This window comes from Echinops telfairi, unplaced genomic scaffold (assembly GCF_000313985.2).
Source record: "Echinops telfairi isolate 266 unplaced genomic scaffold, ASM31398v2 ScPeMD7_7401;HRSCAF=8416, whole genome shotgun sequence".
Classification (NCBI taxonomy): Eukaryota; Metazoa; Chordata; class Mammalia; order Afrosoricida; family Tenrecidae; genus Echinops; species Echinops telfairi.
The window spans coordinates 335,077-345,079 of NW_022111301.1; the positions used below are offsets into that span (position 1 = coordinate 335,077).

Below are 10,003 nucleotides of genomic sequence, written 5' to 3' on the forward strand. Positions count from 1 at the left end.
ATGTAGGCAATCATTGAAAATAAAAAGATTCTCTAATGTTTAAGAGAAGGATCCTTGGTGGTGCTGACAGTTAAGTTCTAGGTAACGACAAGTTGACGATTCAAATCTACCATTGGCTCTGTGGAAATGTGCTCTACTCCATTAAAAAGTAGCGTGGAGGAAACCCTGTGGGCCATTTGAGCTCTGTCCTGTAGGCTCACTATGAGTTGGAACCAAACTGATGGAGCACAACAGCAATACAATCGGAATAGGTGACATTCTTCATCCCTTATTTTAGAAATGCATTACAAAATTCATTACTACCGTAATATTTTGTGTTCATCAATGTGGTAGTTACATAATCTGTTGTCCGTTTGGGACTTAAGAGTGAAGGGGTGGAATTCAGCCTGTCAATCAGGTTGCAGCTGGATGACCTCATTTGGAGGTGCTAAGGAGATAAATAGCTTGCTTGAGGCAGGACACATGCTCACTCCCTATGAGACATTCCTGTTGAGAAGACACATGGAGCTATGCAAGGGGCCAGGAATTGAAATAGCTACGTGGAGACCCCTGCCAGTGCTGAGATGCTTTCACTGCCTCTGGATCCACATGACTTTCCACTCACTGGCCTGTGATCTTCCTGCATTTGGCATCACTGCATGTGCTTCATGAGTCTGAAGAGGAATTTATTCACTGGTAGCAGACATATGGGCTAATATCAGATTTATAGATTTGATCTGGACTGGGCTGGGATATTTTCTCAATATTCAATTGCTCTTGTATATAAAGCTGTTTCTTGTGCACTTATATTTGTTTCTGGAGTCTACCCAGACTAACACATTATGGTACCTTGGGAGTGGGGTACTAGAGAAACAAATCATAAAGATGGACAGTGGATTGTTTGACTACTGCCTTATGGTCGTTTTTCCTCTTTAGCTAGCCAGAGGTCAGATATAACCATGCAGTTTACTGGGTTGTCTTCTGGAAAGAATATGAGAAGTCAAAGTTTTGAGTATTTTGTTTGGTTGTTGTCTTTGGCTATTCCTGTTTGTGATGATAAAAATGAAAGTGATTAAGGACTATTTTTAGCTTAGTGGACAAAATCTCCCCCTTGAACTTCTCAGAGATGCTTAGAGAAAATGACTGACAGAGGGTCAATATGTCTAACAGAAAGCCTGGCTCTGATGCTGTCAGAGGCCTGCTCACATATTTTGTATCAATAGAATAGTTTAATAAGGATTAAGATAAAATAGCTAAGGATTGAACTTGACTGTTTTAAAAATTGAGATTAGTATCTGATTCTACTTTGTTTATACTGACTTCTTCCACCTACTGTTATTGATATAATGATAGGTAAAAATGATTATTGAGAAGTGTGAAAATAGAGAGCTTGGAAACCCACTTTCCTTGAGCCACTACAATTTACATTAAATGGGTTTAGGACACACCTGCAAAGAAAGCTCTGAAAAGATAAGCCCCACCCAGTGTCTTAAGAGCTCAGGACATTCGAAGGTGAAGAGACTTGCCAAGGGGACTGTTGACAGCTAAGGGGGTAGGGGGAGAAGGAACTCCTTGGATTTTTGTCAGAAGCTGGAAAAAATCTGGAACCCTGAATAAACTCTCTGCTCCAGTACTGAAATGTTAAAGGGAGCCTGTGGGCAAGCTGAAATTCTTGCTAGGTGATCACCTGGATGCACTTGTTGAGTGGAAGTGAGAGAAATGCAGCAATAAAGAGACGGGTTGAGTCTGGCCACTGACACCCATGGACTTGGTATACAGGAACTGGAGAAGAACATGAGAGTGGGTTGACTGGTCTGAAGGTCATGACATAGCCTTATGGGGGCTAGTGTTGTTGAGAATTTGTGATAGAGTCCCTGGTCTAAAGGCAAGGTAGCCAATGGGAACCCTGGTGAGGCTAAATGAGGCAGCCCACAATGAGTTGACCAGAACCCAATCAGATGAAGAGATGTTTGAGCCTGTGAACCGGTACATATAGCTGCTGACTTTAGGATGGCCTGTCCTGATTTGACTTTCTGTATGGATGCGAACTTCATGAGGTTCCAGTTGGAATGAAAATTCTTCACTTAAGTATAGGTTATATTTGTTTTGTTCACATATAGAATATTATGTTTAGATAAGGTTGGCACATATTGAATTGTATGCATTTTAGTTTTATCTTATTAGGTACAGATTTGATTGTATTATTGTTTGTTTGAAAATTATATATGGCTAAAGAGTTGTGTGAAAGTGCCAAATTGACAAGGGGTGGTATGTGGTAGTTACATAATCTGTTGTCAATTTGAGATTTAAGAGTGAAGGGGTGGAGTTCAGCCTGTCAATCAGGTCAGAGCTAGATGACCTCATTTAAATAGCTCATTGGAGGCAGGACACATGCTCACTCCCTGGGAGACATTCCTGTTGAGAAGATACATGGAGCGAAGGTAGAGCCCAGAAGCTGAAGGACCCATGTGGAGACCGCTGCCAGCTGAGATGCTTTCACTGCCACTGGACCCACAAGGATTTCCACCCACTGGCCTGTGATCTTCCTGCATTTGGTATCACTGCATGTGCTTCGTGACACTGAAAAGGAATTTATAGATTGGTAACGGACATCAGGCCAAATATAGGTTTTATGGACTTGACCTGGACTGGGCTGGGATATTTTCTCAATATTCAATTGCTCTTGTGTATAAAGCTCTTTCTTACACATATTTGTGTGTTTATAATTTTGTTTCTGTAGTCTACCAGGGCTAACACAATCATCTATTTATCAGAAATTATATATATATATTAAATAAAGAAATTAATGTATGAGAGAAAATGCTATACTTCCAAGAGAAATGTCCACAAGAAAATAAAATGATGGCTACACAAATTCCTTTTGAATCACTTAAATTAGACAACAGTCACAAACATAATTGCATAGGCATTTCTGGACAGTAAGCATTATTATATATACGAAATAAAACAGCTGATGAAGAAGGAGATATTTTTTAGCCCCGAAAAATCATACAGATGGAAGGGAAGGAAATAGATAGAAAATACTCTCATGGATGTGGGTTTCAGGAAGGAGACAAGAATGTCCAGAGAGGGAGTCTATGCGGATTTCTGAGAAGCATATTGAAGTAAAATACACAAATGCCATTTTAAAGTAATATTAATTTAAATCTATCTCATCCTTTACTTTTCTGGAGTCATATTTGTTTTTATAATAAATTATACTAAATTTAGGTAGCTATAACAGAATGGGGAGACGGCTCCTTGGAGGAATGCACCACTTTATAAATGGTTTTCTTCAAACATAGTTTTAATTTGAAAGTCTGTTATTTCCACAAATTTATTCCTTAAGTCCCATCTCAATATCCCCACACAAAATCACTTCAACTGATTATCTTTGAGAAATAATTGTAAATGTGTCTTTGTGTCAGCATAAACATAAAAGAAATGCACAATATTTGCATTTTTATTCAAGATAAAACCACAGAAATTATTCTTATCCAAGATAAAACCAAATTATTTAAACATCTATTATGAAGAGTTGGCACTAAAAAGTAAGTAAGTTAAGATCATGGCCACATTTTAAAAATTAGACAACAACAAAGCAAGAAACAATTGCAGGTAATCAACCTCTATATGAAAATTGTCTCTTTCCTCATACAAAGCTATGTTTGCAGTTGAAAATGGCCTCTTTGTTTTTCGGTAGTGTAAGGACTCCCTGCTGTATATCTTCATCTAATGCAGCCTTTCAGAACAATTAGTGACTGTTGAGATGATTATAATGTCACAAATGTGGGATTATGACTTTAGCTAAAGAAGAAACAGCAGGAGCAAAAAGCCTATTAAGGAGTAAATATCCTATTTCCAGAGAAGTATGTTTGCAATTAGAAAAAAGTGGGAACAAAAGAGAACAGAGACTTTGTCATAAACACTTATGAATTACTATTAGTTTTTTGGAGGAAGTGCCCCCAATAAGTAAACAATTCATTGATAGCTTAGAGAATTTTCTTTTTCTCCTGGGTGAGAATCACTATCTAGAGGGGCAGAAATAACGGAAATCAAAAAAGTAATCAATAGCATGTAGGAAAATATGAATTTTGAATGGCTAAGATTATGAAAAAACTGGAGTGAATCATCCTTCTCCAGTAAGTGGAAAATAAACAAAGTATCAGGAATTTGAAAACATGCATCGTACTTGTTTCATGATAGAAAACAGATTAACAAGGAATCAGGAGAATCAAGATCCACATAGTTAATAAAGTTGTTGTTTTTTTTAAGGCACAGAAACAAGAGCCACTCACGCATGGGGTCTAATCCGCTGACGTCAAAGGTAGTGTCTCGTTGAGAACGTTTGCTTTCAAAAATAATTCCCTCTAAAATCTTACATCCTGTATTTCCTTAGAAATATTATATTCTATATATAATGCATATATTATAATGAAGCACACATGTACAGTATACATATATAATTTAAGAATACTGAAATAAGCCTCATTCTCAAGGAAGATTCTTGGTATGATTAAAAAAATCTTTTATTCTTCTATCATGATTTTTAAGAAGTACACTCATAAACCATAACACATTTGAACTGGCAGATTTGAGGTAAAAATGGAGTTCTAAAATCTTGAGAAAATTGATATGACAGTTTTATTGATCATTGTGGCAGACCTGCAGTTCGCACTTGTTTGGTGGAACAGCAGTTTAATGGCTGTCATGATTAGCATCAGGTCAATTCTGACTCATGAAAACCATACGCACAAAAGAACCTGCCACTGTTCAGTTCTGTTCATTAGCTTCATTAATAAACCTCCCAATTGTTGAACCTGCAGGAACAGCGAATTATTCAATGTGGTTCTTCTAGCCAAAGTCTCTAACTCCCACCAAATGACCTTTCTCTGTACAGGTCTGGTAAGAAGGTTGGAGAAGATACTCGAGTGATTCACCTTTGAGTAATTACAAACAGGATTCCCCAGAGTGCCATCCTGCTGCGTATTAAATGAACACTCTAGGAAACAGGAGGAGGGATCTTATTAACATCAAATGCCAGGAAAGGAGTGCCTCCCCTGGGTTTCCCAAGTCTTGGAGCAAGTAAAGCTGAATGCTTTTTTGCAGGAGTATGGATTTCAAAAGGAAATGCTGTGGGAACTTAATCAGGAAGTTGGGTTTGCTGACCCATGGAAGTGGAGCTGAGATGCTTACTGGAGTGAGGTGGCTCTGGGCATTTAATTCAGGGAGCAAGCAGGGTTTGCTGACCCTTGAAAGAAGTTTAAGCTGAAAACGTTACACTGAGGCTTATTGCAAAATGGTACACCTTTTGGCTATTTATTGTTAGTCTTGAATTTTGTAGCATATCCTGATAAACAACCCTGAGCATTTCTCACTGGCATTACAGTTTGCCAACTGCCTTATAACCCCTAATTATGAATTTTGTCATAAGTTTGGTGTAGCCATTGAAATGGATATTAGAAATCAAAGGGATAAAACAGAACATTCATTAAAACATGTCAGGACCTATTATTATAGCCACTGCATCAATCCATCTCATTGACTCTTCCTTTGTTTCACTGATTTTTTTTCTAAAGCACAATGTCCTTCCTCCGGGACTGCTCTCTCATGACTACGTGTCCAAAGTCCTTAAGGCAAAGTTTCAACATCCTTGCTTCTGAGAAGTATTCTGACTGCACTTCAGAGCAGATTGGTTTGTTCTTTTGGTAATTCACAATACTTTTCAGTACGCTTGCCAACATCATAATTCAAATACATAAATTCCTCTTTGGTCTTCCTTATTTCATGTTCAGCTTTCAAATGCAGGTGAGCTATTGAAAATACCACGACTTCGGTCTGGTGTACTTTAGTCCTCAAAGTAAAAGTCTAGCTCTTCAACATTTTGAAGGGTCCTTGTTCAGCAGAATTGCCCAAAGCAACAATAGCTACAGGTGATTAAATCAGTTGGCCTTGGTTACAAAAACATCTTTCATGATGAAATACAATGATCTAAAATAAATTAATTATTGAGGTTATTACCAATGTAGGTTTGATCCAAATCTAATCACTTTTGGTTTGTGGAAAGAGTAGAATAGGTACAAGCCATTGGATGCTAAGGAACTAAAACGTGGCATGGACTATGGATGAGAAAAGAATTAACAAGCTTGAGACCTTGATTTGGACTTCCAGCCTGCCGATTTGTAAGAAAATATATGTCTGTCCTAAGCTATCCACTATTGGCATTTGTGTTATACATGAATGAGGTAACGAAGGAACTTAGTAAGGGGATGAAACAAATTTGAAACCCTTGGTTTAGTGATTTAGTAGAAGACACATTGGGCCAGCAGTTCAAACCACTAGGTTCTACACAAGAGAAAGATGAAGCTCTGTGTTGCCATAAAGATTTACAGTCTTCTCTGTCCTTTAGGATCTTTATGAGTCAGAATCAAATTGATGGTACCGTGAGTAATGGGAAAAGGTAAGCAGTCCTAATTCAAGTTTACTAACTACAAGCCAGGGGTGTCTGGAATAGACTGAATAAAGGAATGCACTGACAAAAGTGAGATCGCAGAGATAATACGGAGTTTGACATTTTTATCAAGCTGATGAGTGTGGGTCATGGACCAGCTTGCTATGAGTCAGAATTGACACCCGGACCGCGAGATTTTTGGAAGGCACATCAGACAGGAGTTAATATTTCAGACTTGAGGCATATTACAGTCTCTCCAGGAAACCTCAGTGTCTGTCTTTTAAAAACATCAACTCTTTGAGTATATAGTTCAACCAAGGACAATCGTTTGATTGTAGATGCTATGCAACAAAATACCATTCTAGCAATATATAGATTAATGTTTGATCAAATAACTAAATTGTATATGCTAGCCAAGTTGACACATGCAGTCAACCAGCAGAATAATGTAAAGTCTTCTGGGTGAAGATAAGGAATTTAAATTTTACTTTAAATACTGTGATATTTTGGTTGTTGAATTCATTCATTCCAAATTTGTGTTTGAACACCCAAAAGTTCTAGAATGGAACATATTTTTCCCATAAGAAGTAGTGGAAAACCAAATCATTGTTTCTGAGGTCCAAAAACTACACTGACAAATTCACGGCGGTGGCTTTTAGCCTTCACGCTTGTCACTGTCTATATGATAGCTATACGCTATTAGCCATTGAGTTTTTGCTGATTTATGCAAAGTACCAGTAATTTTTCAGCTGCTTTGGTGGTCTGGGTCCTTTGTTTCATGGTTAAAGATTTCACACATTTCATTACATTAGCGGCTTTAATCACATTTTTTTTCAGAAATATTGATAATACTGACTTAATAATGTTGTATTATCAAATCAGACAAGTGGAAGCCTGATTTAAATTTCACAGCGATTTCTTTATTTATGGTGATTTCACACTTTTCTTCTTAGCTTTACTGTTGGTACCACTAACTTTGTTTGGAGTCACGGTTATGATATTTTATGCAAATAAAGTACACACACAAAAAACACACTAACAAATGTTTTTACACACCCACCAGCACTCTATGTTGTCTGAGCAAGAGCAGCCCTTAGGCTGCAGGTCATCCCTTTGTGTGACAGTAAGACTTGGCGCATGACTCACTCTCGCCCAGAACCGTTTTTTTCAAGTTGAATTTACGAATCGACCATCAAACAAAGTTACAAACAGTGAGCAGATTGCTTTAGAATGTTGCTGTACCAGTAGTGGAAATTGCAAGCATAGAGCTGTCCAACAATCGAGTTATCATTGAACTATGGGAAGACTTGGATGGGTAATATGAAAAATGACAGTTGTTATCATTATAAACTAGGAACATTGCAGTAAAACATTTATGGTATCTGTTGAGGTGGGCGATTTAAAATAGAAATGGGCATATTTCAATAATCAAGTGTGTAGAATATGGATAAATATGAATAAATTATCATAAAAAAACTTCTAAATATCTTGAAAAAATGCTCAGTAAAAATAGCAAACTTCTAGATAAGGATAAGCAGTTTATGTCTAAAAGTGTATCTAAAGGCTATTTACCAAAATATTCAAGAAAAACAAACATTTCAATAGACTACATTTTTGTCCTGTTAAATGTTTCAAATGCTTTATATAAAAAAATTTCAGATAAACCCTATACATTGCAGCTTTGGAATATGAATTCACATTGACTTTTTCAGTATGGCAGATTTATTAGAGTTTTTAATCAGCCGTAAGGTAACATGTATATACATAGTTAATGACCATAAGATAAAATATAGTATCCTGATACCAAGATAACATCATTTATATTCCAATTCAATTTATGTGATGCCTCATGGACACTGATAAAGTAGATTGGATAATTATGAAATTAAAGGATAGAATAACAATGACATTTCCATTAAAATTAATTAATTTCATAAAATTTTATCTGTTTTTCTTAAGTTACAAATGTAATAGAAATGTTTCTTTCCTTTTTAATGAGACTGAGTTTATGAATTATAAAGAGGCCTGTTGGGTGTGCACTGAACTGCTGACTGCCAAGTCAGTGGTTCAAATTCACCAGTCTCTCAGCAAGAGAAACATGAGGCTGTCTGTGCCCATAGAGATGTCCAATCTCAGAAACATTATGTAGGGGTGTTTTGAGTAGGAATTTACTGGATGATAGCTGTTTGGTAGGTTTTTATCACCCCTGCAAAAACCCTGGTGGTAGAATTGTACCACTGCTGTAAGTGTAACAATAATAAAACATTATTTAATTCCCTTTTACATGGATTATACAGCTAATGAAAGTCACAACACTTTGTATTTATATGTATCCTCCTTCTAAACACTGAAAGAAATTTCATGATTAACTAATCCAAATGCCAAATAATTACAACATCCTGATGACTTATATAGCATTTAATGGTTTTCTCCTCTATCATTTTTAATATTAATATTAATTTGTATTATAAATATTGTATCTTGATAGCTTCTTTTAATATTTATTAATTAATATTACCTGTCTGTAAGCTTCATAGGCTTTAACAATCTGTTCCAGTTCTTTCATGAAGAGCAACTTCAGCATTCCCTGGTATGTGTCCAGGTCAGCCAGCTGGAAGAGTTCCCACTTCAGAATGCAGTTGTATTTCACAGAAGTGCAAGTGTAAACTTGAAGCCAGTCAGGAATTTCCGCAGTATGATGTGGATTTGCAGGTACTCTCCATTTGCTGTGACTGGTATGTCTCAGGAGGAGGCTGATCATACCGAGGTACACTAGGAGCACAGGGATGCCTGCATTGAGCCTTCTTATTCATACGATCTACATAATAGTTTCCAAATCTGTTGACTCAACTCACTCCCATCCTGGGGAAGTCCCTCATGTCCAAGAGGGTGGCTCCAGTGAGTTGTATTTGTGTTATGATCTATGTAATATTTTCTTCCTCTCATAGTCCAATCCACAGGCCAGCCAAGAGGAAGGGGTAAATCTTCAGAACCATGGCTAGCTAAATTTCCCAAAGATGTAGCAGCAACTCTCCCAATGCCTGAAGCATGCCTCCCATGGTTCTGTGGCATTCTTTGGAAGAGAACAGCAAAATTAACTTCTGTTAAAAAAGACTGAGAAGAGCCATAGTCTCCAGGGACATCTGCTAGACTCCTGGCAAGATAAGAGGGTGCAGATAATCTGTTGCTTTCTCTTCTCATTATTTCATGAGGTGTCCTTTGAATTGGAGTTCTAAGAAAACTCTGGTTTCTTGAAACAACTCTATCTCCAGTTAAAAATAAACTCGTAGAGTAAAATGAATTCATTTAAAAAATAGGTGTATATTTTCAACAAAGTAAAGACAGCACATAAATCCATAGTGTCTAATACTACATTTTTATTTGTGCATTTAGTATTTCTATGGTAGGCAATTTTATAGACTTCAAAATGCATTTGAAAACGAGTACCACTGAGCATATAAAAGGCATATCTTGATCCCTTATAAGTGTTTCAAAGCTATTTAACCAGTGCATTTTTATTAGGAGTGAGTGAATTTAAAACTAACTGAATGGACTCAACAATTTGAGGAACTC

At 36.9% G+C, this 10,003-nt stretch overlaps 1 pseudogene; it reads right to left on the reverse strand.

Annotated features, from left to right (window-relative positions):
* Positions 1 to 8,924: 8,924 nt before the first annotated feature.
* On the reverse strand, positions 8,925 to 9,736 carry LOC101638492 (annotated as a pseudogene).
* Between the last annotated feature and the right edge of the window lie 267 nt (positions 9,737 to 10,003).